Source organism: Miscanthus floridulus, chromosome 3 (genome assembly GCF_019320115.1).
Source record: "Miscanthus floridulus cultivar M001 chromosome 3, ASM1932011v1, whole genome shotgun sequence".
NCBI classification, from domain to species: Eukaryota; Viridiplantae; Streptophyta; class Magnoliopsida; order Poales; family Poaceae; genus Miscanthus; species Miscanthus floridulus.
In genome coordinates this window covers 54,531,724-54,545,504 of record NC_089582.1, presented here as the reverse complement: position 1 = coordinate 54,545,504, position 13,781 = coordinate 54,531,724, and the positions used below count along the sequence as shown (strand labels likewise).

The 13,781-nt window shown below is 41.4% G+C and overlaps 1 pseudogene; it reads right to left on the bottom strand.

The window, feature by feature from the left end:
* Positions 1–6,620: 6,620 nt before the first annotated feature.
* On the bottom strand, positions 6,621–13,551 carry LOC136543755 (putative F-box/LRR-repeat protein At5g02700; annotated as a pseudogene).
* Between the last annotated feature and the right edge of the window lie 230 nt (positions 13,552–13,781).

Sequence of the window (13,781 nt, the reverse complement as noted above, 5' to 3'; positions counted from 1 at the left end):
TATTAAAAAACAGTGCAAAAATGATTACTCAACCTTAGCAAAAATAAATGAATTTTGTAGCTGTAATTTTTTTGGTTTCATACAATATTTTAGTACTACAGGCCATGTTATTAACTAATCACTATAACATTTTTATTTAGGCTATTATAACGGTGTTGTACACAATATTTTTTTAATCTTATCTATTTAGGTTGTGACTTCAGTGTTGGCTCAGGTTCCGTTTAAAAACAGTGCAAAAATGATTACTCAAACTTAGCAAAAATAAATGAATTTTCTAGCTGTAATTTTCTTGGTTTCATACAATATATTAGTATTACAGGCCATGTTATTAACTAATCACTATAATATATTTATTTAGGCTATTATAACGATGTTGTACACAATATTTTTTTAATCTTATCTATTTAGGTTGTGACTTCAGTGGGCAAATGTTTTCATATAATGTTCAAAACAATTGATCTTGATTGGAGCTGCAGAGCTACAAGCTATGGTGAGGAAGTACGTCACTCATGAATTGGTGTGTGGACAAAATACCTTAATGGCTAGGAACTATTTCACGAAATATCTCTATCTACAAGGAGCTCAATAAAATGTCTAACAGACCGACAATATGTCTGTATTTGTGCATGCTTTGCACTTATATCCATTCTATTATATATGTTGTACTCCAGGAGTCAGTTTAGTGAGTACAATATCCACAAAACACACTATTGTTGAAGCACAGAAGGTGAGGTTATTTGAACAATTTACCAATTATACATTATTACTGATTGTAGTTTGATAAGTAGAATATTCATCTAATTTTCATATGTAACTTTCAGTTAACCGTTTCAATAATTTTTGTCTTCAGCTTGATATATGCTAGGGAAGAAAGTACTAAGGTCAACAAGGTGCTTACCTTTGCTATCAATGCTGCTGTTTTGGAAAAAATAAATTACTAGCAATTGAATCCATCCCTTCAGTGATAGGACTTATCATTAAAAATTAAGGGTTTACAATAGGAGTTGCAAAATGTATAGCCTTATTTCTCAATTATTATGTATGAATTTTTCGTAGACATGTGCGTGTCGCACGTGCATGTCCACTAGTAAAATAGTTAGACCTCATGACAATATCTCTAGAAGGTTGAAAGGTAGATTTATCTCATGAAAAATGGTAAAATATCCAAAAATGGAAAACTCCCAAAACATTCTAATTGATGTATAAAAATGTTCTAAAATTTGCAGCCAGCTTGAATGCATTCAACATTAATGTACGATACATCCAGGATGGTTGCATGCATATCATATTTTTGTCAGTAAAAAGTTTCTTTACAAAATGTTTTTATACATCGATTAGAATGGCATGGAAGTTACACACATTATGATCACCCCTTTAGCTATATCGTGCTCCCTACATTCTAAATTGTATATTTAGGTGCGTAGCAAAAATCTATGTATCTAAAAAACTAGAACGACTTACAATTTGGAACGGAGGGAGTATCAGTTTGGTTCGGCTGAGCAATCCGTTCATAAACTGCTGCCACATCTGCATTGTCCTCGTGTAAAGCTTATAAACGAATGGATGATAAGTCAAGAATATAGTATCCATTGGCCGCAACTGGAAGTGCCTTCACAACATTTTTCTCAGTAGTTCTTTGGTAGGGTGAGCTTCTCCCCCATTACGAAAAATTGTATGACGCCTCCATGTCACACCCCAAAATTTCTATTTTCGGTTGTAAATAGCATACACTAAATTAATTACGATTTGATAATTTTCATAGAATTTTCCAATATTTAGCTAGTGAGAAAAATAAATTAGTGTGAAAATTAAAATGAACATGCAAAGTTTTTCAATTAATTTGACAGGGTTTTGCATTCATGCCAGTTGCATTTATGTTTATGAGTGAAAACTATTTTCAAAATACGTCTAGGAGACAATTATCTCACTCCAGGAATTTTTCTAGAAATTAATTCCTCTTTCCATGATCTTAATCTTTTTATTTGAACATTCCAATAATCTTTTCATGATCTCAATATACTTTATTTGAGTTCCTCATCCTTTATTCTATCTCCAGTACTTTTTAGGGATTTTTCTAAGCTTCAGATAATTTTTTATGACTTAAATAGTAATTCTGGATTCCTTAGAATTATTTTTATTTGTGAAATTAATCAATTCTGAAATTAGGAAACCCTAACCCTAATTTCCACCAACCCAAAACCAGGTATATATGTACGCTGGTGTTTGTCTAGTCGCATTGGTTGTAGATCTAGTCTCTGTTTCACGAGGTGTTGCCCCCAAACTCCATAGATCTGAAGCCAAAGTTCTTCCAAGGAACATTCGACGACCTCTTTCGACCATCTCTCTAGTGTCCTCAACGAATTTTGTCACCACTACAAGGTTCTTCTTGCCCTCCTCTACGCTAACATGTGTTCCTTTTCCACGAATATATCACCACATCATTGATCCCCTTTGTCCTCCCTTTTTCGGCGAGCTCATCACCATTGTTGGTTGTGTTCTCATTGTTTCATGGTCAATCGCTTGTCATCTCCGTGCTTCGCTCCGCTCTCCTTCCATCCTCATACTCGCACTGCATGTTGCCACACACTGCACCAGCACCACCCTCGCACCCTCCACCCACTGCTCAGCATCGCCGCCGCACCCTTCGCCCTAGCACATGTGTCCGTGTCGTCGCCTCACTACATGTCGAGCTGCTCACCGCTGCCTCCTGCTGCCGTGTTACACGCCACCTCTACTTTCGTAGCACCACCGCGCCACCAGGCAGCACTACCTCGACTCCGCAGTCGTTCCACTACTACTTGGCTACCCATGTCTCAGCTACGCCACTAAGCTGTTCGGACTAGATGATGGAGCGTCCTGAAGACGGTGTTGAGGCTAGGCTAGTGTAGCCTAGGTCAACGTGTGAAGATGGAGACCTTGCTTCACTGGACTTTGAGATGTAATTTTTTTAGACTTTTTGGTCATTTTATAATAACTTACACTTTTATAATAAACACTATGATGTATCACTATATCGTCGTCACAAATATGAATAAACGGATTCTAGCATACATACGATCTGCATTTGGTTTTATCTTTAAAACCGGGTGCGACACTCCAGGGCTACCCCCTCTTGCACCAATGACAAAATTGATATGACACCAAAATGACTATGTGTATCATGAAAGGTGGTTGTAATATTATTAACTTGATGCACTCAGAGAAACCATAGTGCATCTTGGAGACATCTAATTGGTTCAATTTTCTATAGTAAATTTCAAAGGTATGTTAGGATGTGACAAAGACTGAAAACATAAATTGAGTGAAAGATAAGATTCCTTACTATAGTCGAGAATGGGAATGGTGCCCGCTCCAAACTTTGCATAATGTCACTTGTAATCTAGGGAAAAATCCAAGTGTCTTAGGTGGAGGTGGAGGTCCATGCATACCTGATGTACGCCCAAGTTGAAGCACTTGTAATTTATCATAAACTATACAGATAAGCAAAAACAAGGACAATACAAAGGCTCATAGTATTATTGCGAGAACAAAATGCATCCTCTAACATCCAGGTCCTCTTTGGAACGTATGGATTCTCAAAACATAAAAATAGGGAAACACAAGATTGAAATGTCCATACAATTGAAATCCTATAGGAAACCAGATATAGGGAAGAAGTGTGTGGATGATAGAAAGAACAAAACGCATCCTCCAACATCCAGGTCCTCTTTTGAACGTGGAGATTCTCGAGACATAGAAATTGGGAAAACACAAGATTGAAATGTCCATACAATTGAAATCTTATACGAAACAGGAAAAGTTATGAATGAAGCATTTGGATGGTACATAGAAAGAAAATTGGAAACGAAAGACATAGGAAAACAAAACATGAGGTTGGACCTCTTGCTTATTTTCCTGCAAAAGTCCTATAGGATAACTCATTCCATAAGAATTTTAAAGAAATTCATAGGTTTTAATCCTTTGTTCCAACGGCTCTTATAAGAAATTCAAAATTTTCAATAGGAATTCAATCCTCCAAAATCTATTATTTTTCCTTCATTCCAAAAGGGCCTTGTTAGTATTTATAAGTGCAAATATAATATGAAGGATTCCGCAAGCGCACAGAATACCATTGTAGCATTTTACCGGGAGTATTCCAGATATCGTTATTTATATTTTACCATAGGAAAACAATTAAGTAAAGATTTATTGGATAACAAAGGAATGTCTACTAATCAACATACTAACATAGCTAGAGCAAGGGGTAGAGGTAATGATAGGAATTAAGGATAATGACACTCAGGGGATAGTTCACTAAGATAATGTAAACTAATTAACTTAGGAGAATAATGGGTAAGGTAGATTCCTATGATATTCTTATTACATGGTCAAAGTATATATACATCCAACTATAGTTAAGATTAACTCTACTCTTGTGCACTTCGGGACGCCGCTTAGATGGCAGAGTACCCACATTAGATAACTCTCACTAGTAGAGAAATGACTTTTGATCCACTTCAAAATTTGGCTTTAGTCCCAGTATTTTTTGCGCCTGGGACTAGAGAAACCTTTAGTCCCGGTTGGTAGCTCCAACCGGGACTAAAGGTCCCTGCCCAACGGCTATCGAGGCGTGTCAGAGACATGTCAGTGCGAGAATCTTTAGTCCCGGTTTGAGACATGAACCCGGACTAAAAGTATGACTTTTAGTCCCGGTTTGAGACACGAACCTGGACTAAAGGTACCTTTAGTCCCTGTTTATGTCTCAAACCCGGACTAAAGGTGTCTCCAAACTGAATTTAAAAGGAAAGCGTATCTTATATAAGTTAGATGTGTGGTGGTAGGTGAGATGGTAACGCGTGCAAGAGCTGAAGTGGGAGGTCGTAGGTTCAAATCTCCATAGCTGCAACTTTTTTTTCACCCAATAAACACCTCTACTCCCGGTTGGAGGAACCGGGACTAAAAATCAAGACCTTGCATAGTCCCGGTTCCAAAACCGGTATTAAAGGGGGTTGAGAACCAGGACTAAAGCTTGTTTCTGTACTAGTGTCTACCGAGGCGACTGCGGTCTTACAATTTAAGAACCTGCTCAATTCGGAGTGGACTACAAAGGATAGACGGGGTTGTCACCTCTCGCTGCTACCACCCAACCAGAGAACAGGGTGTACTCACAGGCAAAGCATCGTATAAGCACCATGCTTACACGAGGCTCGACTGCTTAGCCCAATCGATAAACTAGCAAGCTAAGCGCTCTATGAACCCGCACACAAAAGTGAAGATAACCTCAACTAAGCAAGATACATATTAAAAGTAAATACGATGAATTGATAATAAGTCTTACAAGATGTAGAAGTGAAGATACAAGACTTTGCTGAGCCTCCAAGACTAGATCCAAAACTTGAGCATGAGCCCAACTCGACCCTCACTCCCGAGCTACTAATATACTACATTGGAGAGTCTAGACCTAATCCTCCTGGTGTATCTTGATCTCTGAATTAGAGGTATGAATTAGGGTTTCAGGGATGCTCTAGGGAAGGGGGTAGGGGCTGCTATATATAGGCTGGAGCATCAATTTTGGACCCTCCGATCAAACCGACTTGAAAGAAAGGCGTAGATGCAATCTTGGAGGCGGTGGAGAACCGACATTCGAAGGAGGGGCTGATAGATGGGCCCAGGGGGGCGGGCGGCCTGCAGGTGGGGCAGGCCGGCCCCACATGGTAGCCACCTGCCCTCTGCTTCGGTGGTTTGTCTTCTGGAGTCTTCTAGAGTCTTCCTACGTCGGTTTCAATATGGATAAACGTGATTTGCTTTGACGAATAGGCCCTCCTTGACGGTTTTCTAAGTAAATCTTCCTACAAACACAGATTCACTAAAATTTGTGAAATTTATTAGTTTAAACCTCTAAACCTATGTTGGTGATCCTTTTTATGCATTTATATAAGTTATATTGACGGTTTATGATGATCGTTAACTACCGTCAACAATCCTCATGCTTAAAACAAAAATGCAAGCTCCAAAAATTTCACCATCAAAGATCTCTTATCACCTCCAGCACATATGTGAAAAACCAAGAAAACACGGTGACAAAGGGAGCAGCGACTCTTAGGAGGTGGTGAACCGACGAACACAAACAAGCTACTACATGTATTTCGGGTGGGTTGTCAAAACTCTACATTTAGGAGTCGTTTGGCAACCTGAATCAGCTTCAACTCTCTCCCGATTCAGAAGAAACGACACCAAATAGGATAGCAGCGAAACGATTCAGGCTTTCAGCCCAGAAATGTTGATTTTGTTCCGTTTCTTTTTCTCACTTATGTGCTAGCAATTGTACGTATTCTTTTAGTTATATCGGGAGTGTTCGGCTGGTCAGGTTCCAGCTTGTTTCAGCTTATTATCTCTCACAGAATACTATTGAATCATCTTCTTTTCGTGCAACAAGTTAAAATGGATTTTATTTAAGTTGTTCTTCATCTAGAAAAAAAATGGGTTTGAAGTTTTTTTTTCTTATAATTAGAATCCATCCTAATAGCAAAACGGTTTCATAAATTGGTTCTGAGATCTATCACTTGAAACATGTTCCTATGAGAATCTACATCCTTATCAAATGAACCTTTAATATTTGCTGAGATAACCATATCCATTCATCAATTCCTAATCTCCTCCGACGGTGCAATTGCCAACCCCCAGGCAATTACCAAAACCTGTAGATGCATATTTTTTGAAAAATTGTGCAGTGGAAACCTGTAGATGTCAGAATAATAAGAGGGTCCCTTGTAAGGTAATAATGTATGTGAAAACAAAAGGAGCATCTAACTGGGGAAGCTAGCCTCAAGCACAGATGATCTCGATGACTGCTGCCTGATGGAAAACATGCCTGATGCCTTAGAAGACCTTGCAAAGATCTGAAGTTTACAGCTGAGTGGCAGGTCCGCTTTTTGGCAAACCGTGATGCTAGAGTATATTATTGGACCACATTTTTGTGGAGTCCAGTTCATTATTAATATAATTCTGGAGACCTGAGTGGACTGTGGACATTGGAGGTGGTAGTTGAGCCATGCTTGTGCTCTGTCTCAGATTCCAGGTGCCTGATGTTGTAAAATGTTTGAACCTGAATGCTTTTTGGTCTTGATAGCAATGCTAATTGGCGATTTTGTAAATAAGACACATGAGATGATTAACTACGTACAGCACTGCTTCCTGGAATTGGAATTAACAGGACCAATATGTAGTACCAAATGGAGATTTCATAAATCTACTGAGGAGGTTGCTGACATTCAGAATTCGAAATAAAAAATGTCTAGTGCAGCAATATTGCACAATAGCACATGGCTCTCATTTTGCTATTTCTACACTATAGGCAGTTTATCTGATATAACAAAAACTAAGAATGGGCATATATATTGTTTGGATATCCCATGTTCCAAGTAATAGATATTCAAAACACTACAATTCATGAGAAATAGTTGCTCCGACAAATACCAAATAAGTGGCAACACCAAGGATAAAGACCTAGACCAATTCTACCATCTACGTTGGAAGGGGTCTGCTACAGACAAATCTCGGACATGATTAACATGTATACCATGGGTACAAATTTTGTTTCTAAAATGTAGCCGTGCACCTCTCGAGGCCCTTTTCTCCATCTGAAGCATTCTATATTGTTCTGCAAAAAAAAAGCGTCATTGTAATCACTGGCTACAACTTCGAGCCTCATTAACTCTAACTCTCTTGCATTCAGTAGAAAGAATGACGCAAAGTTGATTTGTGATCCGATGCCTCGATATGTCATCACTATTTTCTTGAGATGTATATCAGAGCTTTTAATGAAATCCCTGTGTTTACGACGCCACCGATTCATTTCTCCTGAAATATTGTGATTCCGACGCCGCCACCGATTCTGATTCATTTTCCCTGAAATACAAGACTGAAGAACAAAACAAATCAAAATGGGAAACTCAAACCACATTACTAGAAGGATTAACACCAAGTCAACAAAAAGAATATATGAATATTGTGATCCAGAAACTGTAACTGAAGAACTGTCACCTTTATGTACAAGTACAACTTCTCCAGACATGGAAAGCATTTCATCAACTCAATGACCGTATCAAGATTAATATGATATGATGTGACAGATAGAGTCTTGACATTGCTCAATGCCGTTGTCAATCTTACAACTTTAAATCACTGGATCAAGCATCGAACAAAACATCAAGATACAAATGCAGATGATATGAAAATCTCCGTACAACAACAACAACAACAAAGCCTTTAAGTCCCAAATAAGTTGGGGTAGGCTAGAGTTAAAACCCAGCAGAAGCAATCAAGGTTCAAGCACATGAATAGCTATTTTCCAAGCACTCCTATCTAAGGATAAGTCTTTGGGTATATCCCATCCTTTCAAGTCTCCTTTTATTGCCTCTACCCAAGTCAACTTCGGTCTTCCTCTGCCTCTCTTCACATTACTATCCTGGCTTAGGATTCCACTACGTACCGGTGTCTCTGGAGGTCTCTGTTGGACATATCCAAACCATCTCAACCGGTGTTGGACAAGCTTTTCTTCAATTGGTGCTACCCCTAATCTATCACGTATATCATCGTTCCGAACTTGATCCCTTCTCGTATGACCGCAAATCCAACGCAACATACGTATTTCTACGACACTTATCTGTTGAACATGTCGTCTTTTCGTAGGCCAACATTCTGCACCATACAACATAACCTATCTAATCGCCGTCCTATAAAACTTGCCTTTTAGCTTCTGTGGTACCCTTTTGTCACATAGGACACCAGATGCTTGGCGCCACTTCATCCACCCTACTTTGATTCTATGGCTAACATCTTCATCAATATCCCCGTCTTTCTGTAGCATTGATCCTAAATATTAAAATGTATCCTTCCTAGACACTACTTGACCTTCCAAACTAATATCTTTCTCCTCTCGAGTAGTAGTGCCGAAGTCACATCTCATATACTCAGTTTTAGTTCTACTGAGTCTAAAACCTTTGGACTCCAAAGTCTCCTGCTATAACTCCAGTTTCTGATTCACTCCTGTCCGGTTTTCATCAACTAGCACTACATCGTCTGCGAAAAGCATACACCAAGGGATGTCCCCTTAGATGTCCCTTGTGACCTCATCCATCACTAAGGCAAACAGATAAGGGCTCAAAGTTGACCCTTGATATAGTCCTATCCTAATCGAAAAGTCATCCATGTCTCCATCACTTGTTCGAACACTAGTCACAACATTGTTGTACATGTTCTTAATGAGCCCGACGTACTTTGTTGGGACTTTATGTTTGTCCAAAGCCCACCACATAATATTCCTTGGTATTTTATCATAAGCCTTTTCCAAGTCAATAAAAACCATGTGTAGGTCCTTCTTCTTCTCCCTATACCGCTCCATAAATTGTCTTATTAAGAAAATGGCTTCCATGGTTGACCTTCCGGGCATGAAACCAAATTGGTTCATAGAGACCCATGTTGTTGCTCTCAAGCGATGCTCGATAACTCTCTCCCATAGCTTCTTAGTATGGCTCATCAACTTAATTCCCTGGTAATTAGTACAACTTTGAATATCCCCTTTATTCTTGTAGATTGGTACAAATATACTTCTCCACTCGTCAGGCATCTTGTTCGATCGAAAAATATGGTTGAATAGATTGGTTAGCCATACTATAGCTATGTCCCCGAGGCATCTCCACACCTCAATTGGGATACCATCTGGTCCCATCGCCTTACCTCCTTTCATCCTTTTCAACGCCTCTCTGATCTTAGATTCTTGGATTCTCCGCACAAAGCGCCTATTGGTGTCATCAAAAGAGTCATCTAACTGAAAGGTTGTGTCCATATTCTCACCATTGAACAATTTGTCAAAATACTCTAGCCATCGATGTCAGATCTCATCCTCCTTCACCAAGAGATGCCCCCTTTCATCTTTAATGCACTTAACTTGGTTGAAGTCCCTTGTCTTTCTCTCACGAACCCTAGCCATCCTATAAATGTCCTTCTCTCATTCCTTCGTACTCAAATGTTGGTAAAGATCCTCGTACGCTCTACCCTTTGCCACACTTACTGCTCGCTTTGTAGTCTTCTTTGCCACCTTGTACTTCTCTATGTTGTCCACACTCCTATCATGGTACAAGCATCTATAGCATTCTTTCTTCTCCTTAAAAGCCCTTTGGACTTCCTCGTTCCACCATCAAGTATCTTTAGCCTCGCCTCCACTTCCTTTGGTTACTCCACACATCTCTGAGGCCACCTTCCGAATGTTGGTTGCCATCTTCTCCCACATGTTGTTTATGTCCTCTTCTTCCTTCCAAGAGCCCTCTTTGATAACCCTTTCCCTGAATACCTCTAACATCTCCCCTTTCAGTTTCCACCACTTTGTTCTTTCAATCTTAGCTTGTTTATCCCTACAGGCACGCACCTGAAAACGAAAGTCTACCACCAAAAGCTTATGTTGAGAAACAACACACTCCCCTGGTATCACCTTGCAACCCAAGCATGCTCGTTTGTCCTTTCTTCTTGCAATGACAAAGTCAATCTAGCTAGAGTATTGTCTTCTACTGAAGGTCACTAGATGAGATTCTCTCTTTCTAAAGAAAGTGTTGGTTATCATCAGGTCAAAAGCTACCATGAATTCCAGAACTTCCTCCCCCTCCTGATTCCTACTACCATACCCAAAACCTCCATGAACTGCCTCAAAACCTGCGCTTGTAGTACCTACATGCCCATTAAGATATCCTTTTATAAAAAGCTTCTCACTACTAGGTACAACTCTAATTAGGCCATCTAAGTCTTCCTAGAACTGTCTCTTAGCACTCTCGTCGAGGCCTACTTGGGGAACATATGCACTAATTATGTTCAAGACCATATCACCAATGACAAGCTTGACTAAGATAATCCTATCTCCTTGCCTTCTCACTCCCACCACACTATTCTTAAGGGTCTTATCAATCAAAACTCCTACTCCATTTCTATTGGCGACTATCCCTATGTACCAAAGCTTGAAACCTGTATTGTCCACCTCCTTCGCCTTCTGACCCTTCCATTTAGTCTCTTGAAAGCATAATATATTTACATGCCTCCTAGTCACGGTATCAACTAATTCTCTTAACTTACCTATAATCGACCCTACATTCCAACTACCTAAACAGATCCTAGTTGGTTTGGCTAGCTTCCTTACCCTTCACACCCATCGACTCAGATGTGAAGACCCTTGCTCATTTTTCACTACACCTGGGCGCCGATGTAGCGTGCCACTAAGGAAGCCATGACCCGATCCTTGCTCACTTGACACCATGCCTAGGTCGCGACATGGCGCATCACCAAGGGTGCTGACCCGGCCCTTTCCCATTTAACACCATACCCGGGTTCTAATATGGCGCGTCGCTAAGAGGGTTACGCCCCAATGATTTTCTTTTGGGTTTCATCTCCATTAGAATGGCTAGATTTAACATTAGCTCACCACGCCTATCATAGCCCTCCTCCTTTAGCAGGGCTTAGGACCTGCTATGTTGAGACAACATAGGCAGAGTTTATGAAAATCTCTATGGTAGAAAACAAAACTCAGCAGCCTTTTCATGGGAAGAAAACAAAATGCCATGGCTACCTGAATAGATGTGGTGCCAAGCACAAGCCTGGGATGACCAAACCATCCATCATTAACACACCCTATGGTCTCTAGTTTAGGTGTGGAGATTATAGTTAAACTGGTTGGCTTATATGCACCAAGACAGAAAAATCTTTCAAGACAAGGGGCATCGACAATTATGACTTCCTGTGATGAGGACATGACACCCATGCATATGACCATGTTTGGTGCATGGTATGGAGGGGTAGGAGGCCAGCAAGGGTGTCCAAGTCAAGAAGGAGGTCCGAGGCTAATTCAGTTCGAATCCCCGAGGTGGAGGCCCAAAGCAACTCAAGTTCGAGTCTGCCTCGGCCTCTAGGACCAGTCTACCTTAAACTGGTCACCCAAGACGTATCCGGATTCTATTTTCAACGATCCACATATGGTTGGAAAGCTAATTTGATAAGGAAGCCAATCCAAGTGGTCTCACATCAAAATACCTTCAGAATCAACAGGAATTGTTGAAACAATTCAACATCCAGAATCTACCAGGGTACTGCGACACCGTCTTTTGGTCCGTTGGACCGTGTATCGTGTTTGGGCCCATTAGGGGGTGCATCTAGGGGGTGACACCCAAGACTCTATAAATATCAGCCATCACTCTCCTTAGGGTTTAGGGTTTTGTTTAGTTCTTGATTTTCTTGTGAAACAGACATCGTTTTGCTGCAATTGTGCCACCAAGGCTGCTTGCCGTGAACCAGAGCCCCAGTTCTTGATCTTGTTCGCCTGTGGCGATTAGTCCTTTTGAATAAAGACTTGAACTCCTTTTCGTTATCATAAGCCTCATATTTATTTGCAATTTCAAATTGCGTTCATCCTGTTCTTGCTTGTGTTCTTGATTCGCTTGCAGGAAAGCCTTCTCGGCGAGGTCAATCGCATTTGTGTGGTTGATAACCAACGGAGCAGTGGTGTAATGGTTGTGGGTTATGAATCAGTCTTGGTTCAAAGCCTAGATCATGAACGTCGAGTCTCCACCAATTGATGCTATCATACCTTTCGGAAGATTGGGCCTTGTCTACATCATCCTGTAAGAACTGGAGATTGTCTCTAAGATGATCAGCGCCCACGCCAATGCTTCTGATGCTATTGGAACTAATCTGGAGGGAGACAACCCCAAAGATGCCTTTAAGCAGTAGGCACTCTAGGACAGGGCAGCTGGAAATGATGGTATGCAGTGAGCCCTCAGAGATGCTAACATCTTCAAGGTTGAGCTGCTTGAGTTGGGGAAAGTGAATCCCTTTCACTGAGCTATCTGGGAGCTCGCATTTGCCAAAGGTAGCAACTCGGAGGGTAGCCAAGAACCAAAAAGTAGAGGTAGGTGGCAGTGCCAACGGAGAGGGCTGCATATACCTATATATCATATCTTTCCCTTCCTAGAAATCAAGCTCTTGGAGGTTGACAAGCGCCGAGGAGCTGAGCCAGGTGTCCACGGTGGTAGGACGGTTCTGGAGAAAGTGTGGCAGGACCCAGAAGCGGTGGCCGGGGCCCAGGTGGGTGGAGAGGATGAGGGAGACCACGCTTGCGAGGGCCTGGTTGGTGGCAGTAAACTTCTCAGCATCGTGGTTGTAGGCCAAGGGCTTGGTGTAGAGGTCTATGCCGTCGAGGATGAGAGGTGAGGCAAGCCAGACGTGGCGCCACCGGGAGGCGAGGATTTGGGTGTGACCGGCTTCCTTAGTGGAGAGAAGCTAAACTATCTCATCGAGGACGGCATCGGGGAGGCCACTAATGCGGTCAACGTCATCGTCCTCACCGCCGCCGCCGCTGCCACCACCACCACCACCACCAGCAGCTTCAGACGATAGCAGTGGTTCTTTGGTGTGGGTTGTAGGTCCGAGATTGGTCGCCTCCGTGGCTTCCATTGCCCACGGCTGGGGCTCATCAGCTGTGAGGTCCTCAGATCTCCTCCTCTTGGCACTGGGTCACAGCAGCTCCATCTCCATGGGTGGTGGCCGGTGGATTATGGGGAGCTACGCCGCCGCACCAGGCAATAGAGGTGGCTCTTGACTCTCTTTTTTTTGAGCAAAAGCCTCTAGACTCTGGTGTGCCATGTGTGTGTGTGACATGTGAGGGTGGGCCACGTTGGGTTTTACGGCCCAACAGAATGCAAATAAAATATTTGAAACCCAACTAGCCCAAATAGCCACTACAATTTCTGCATATGATCTTGAAA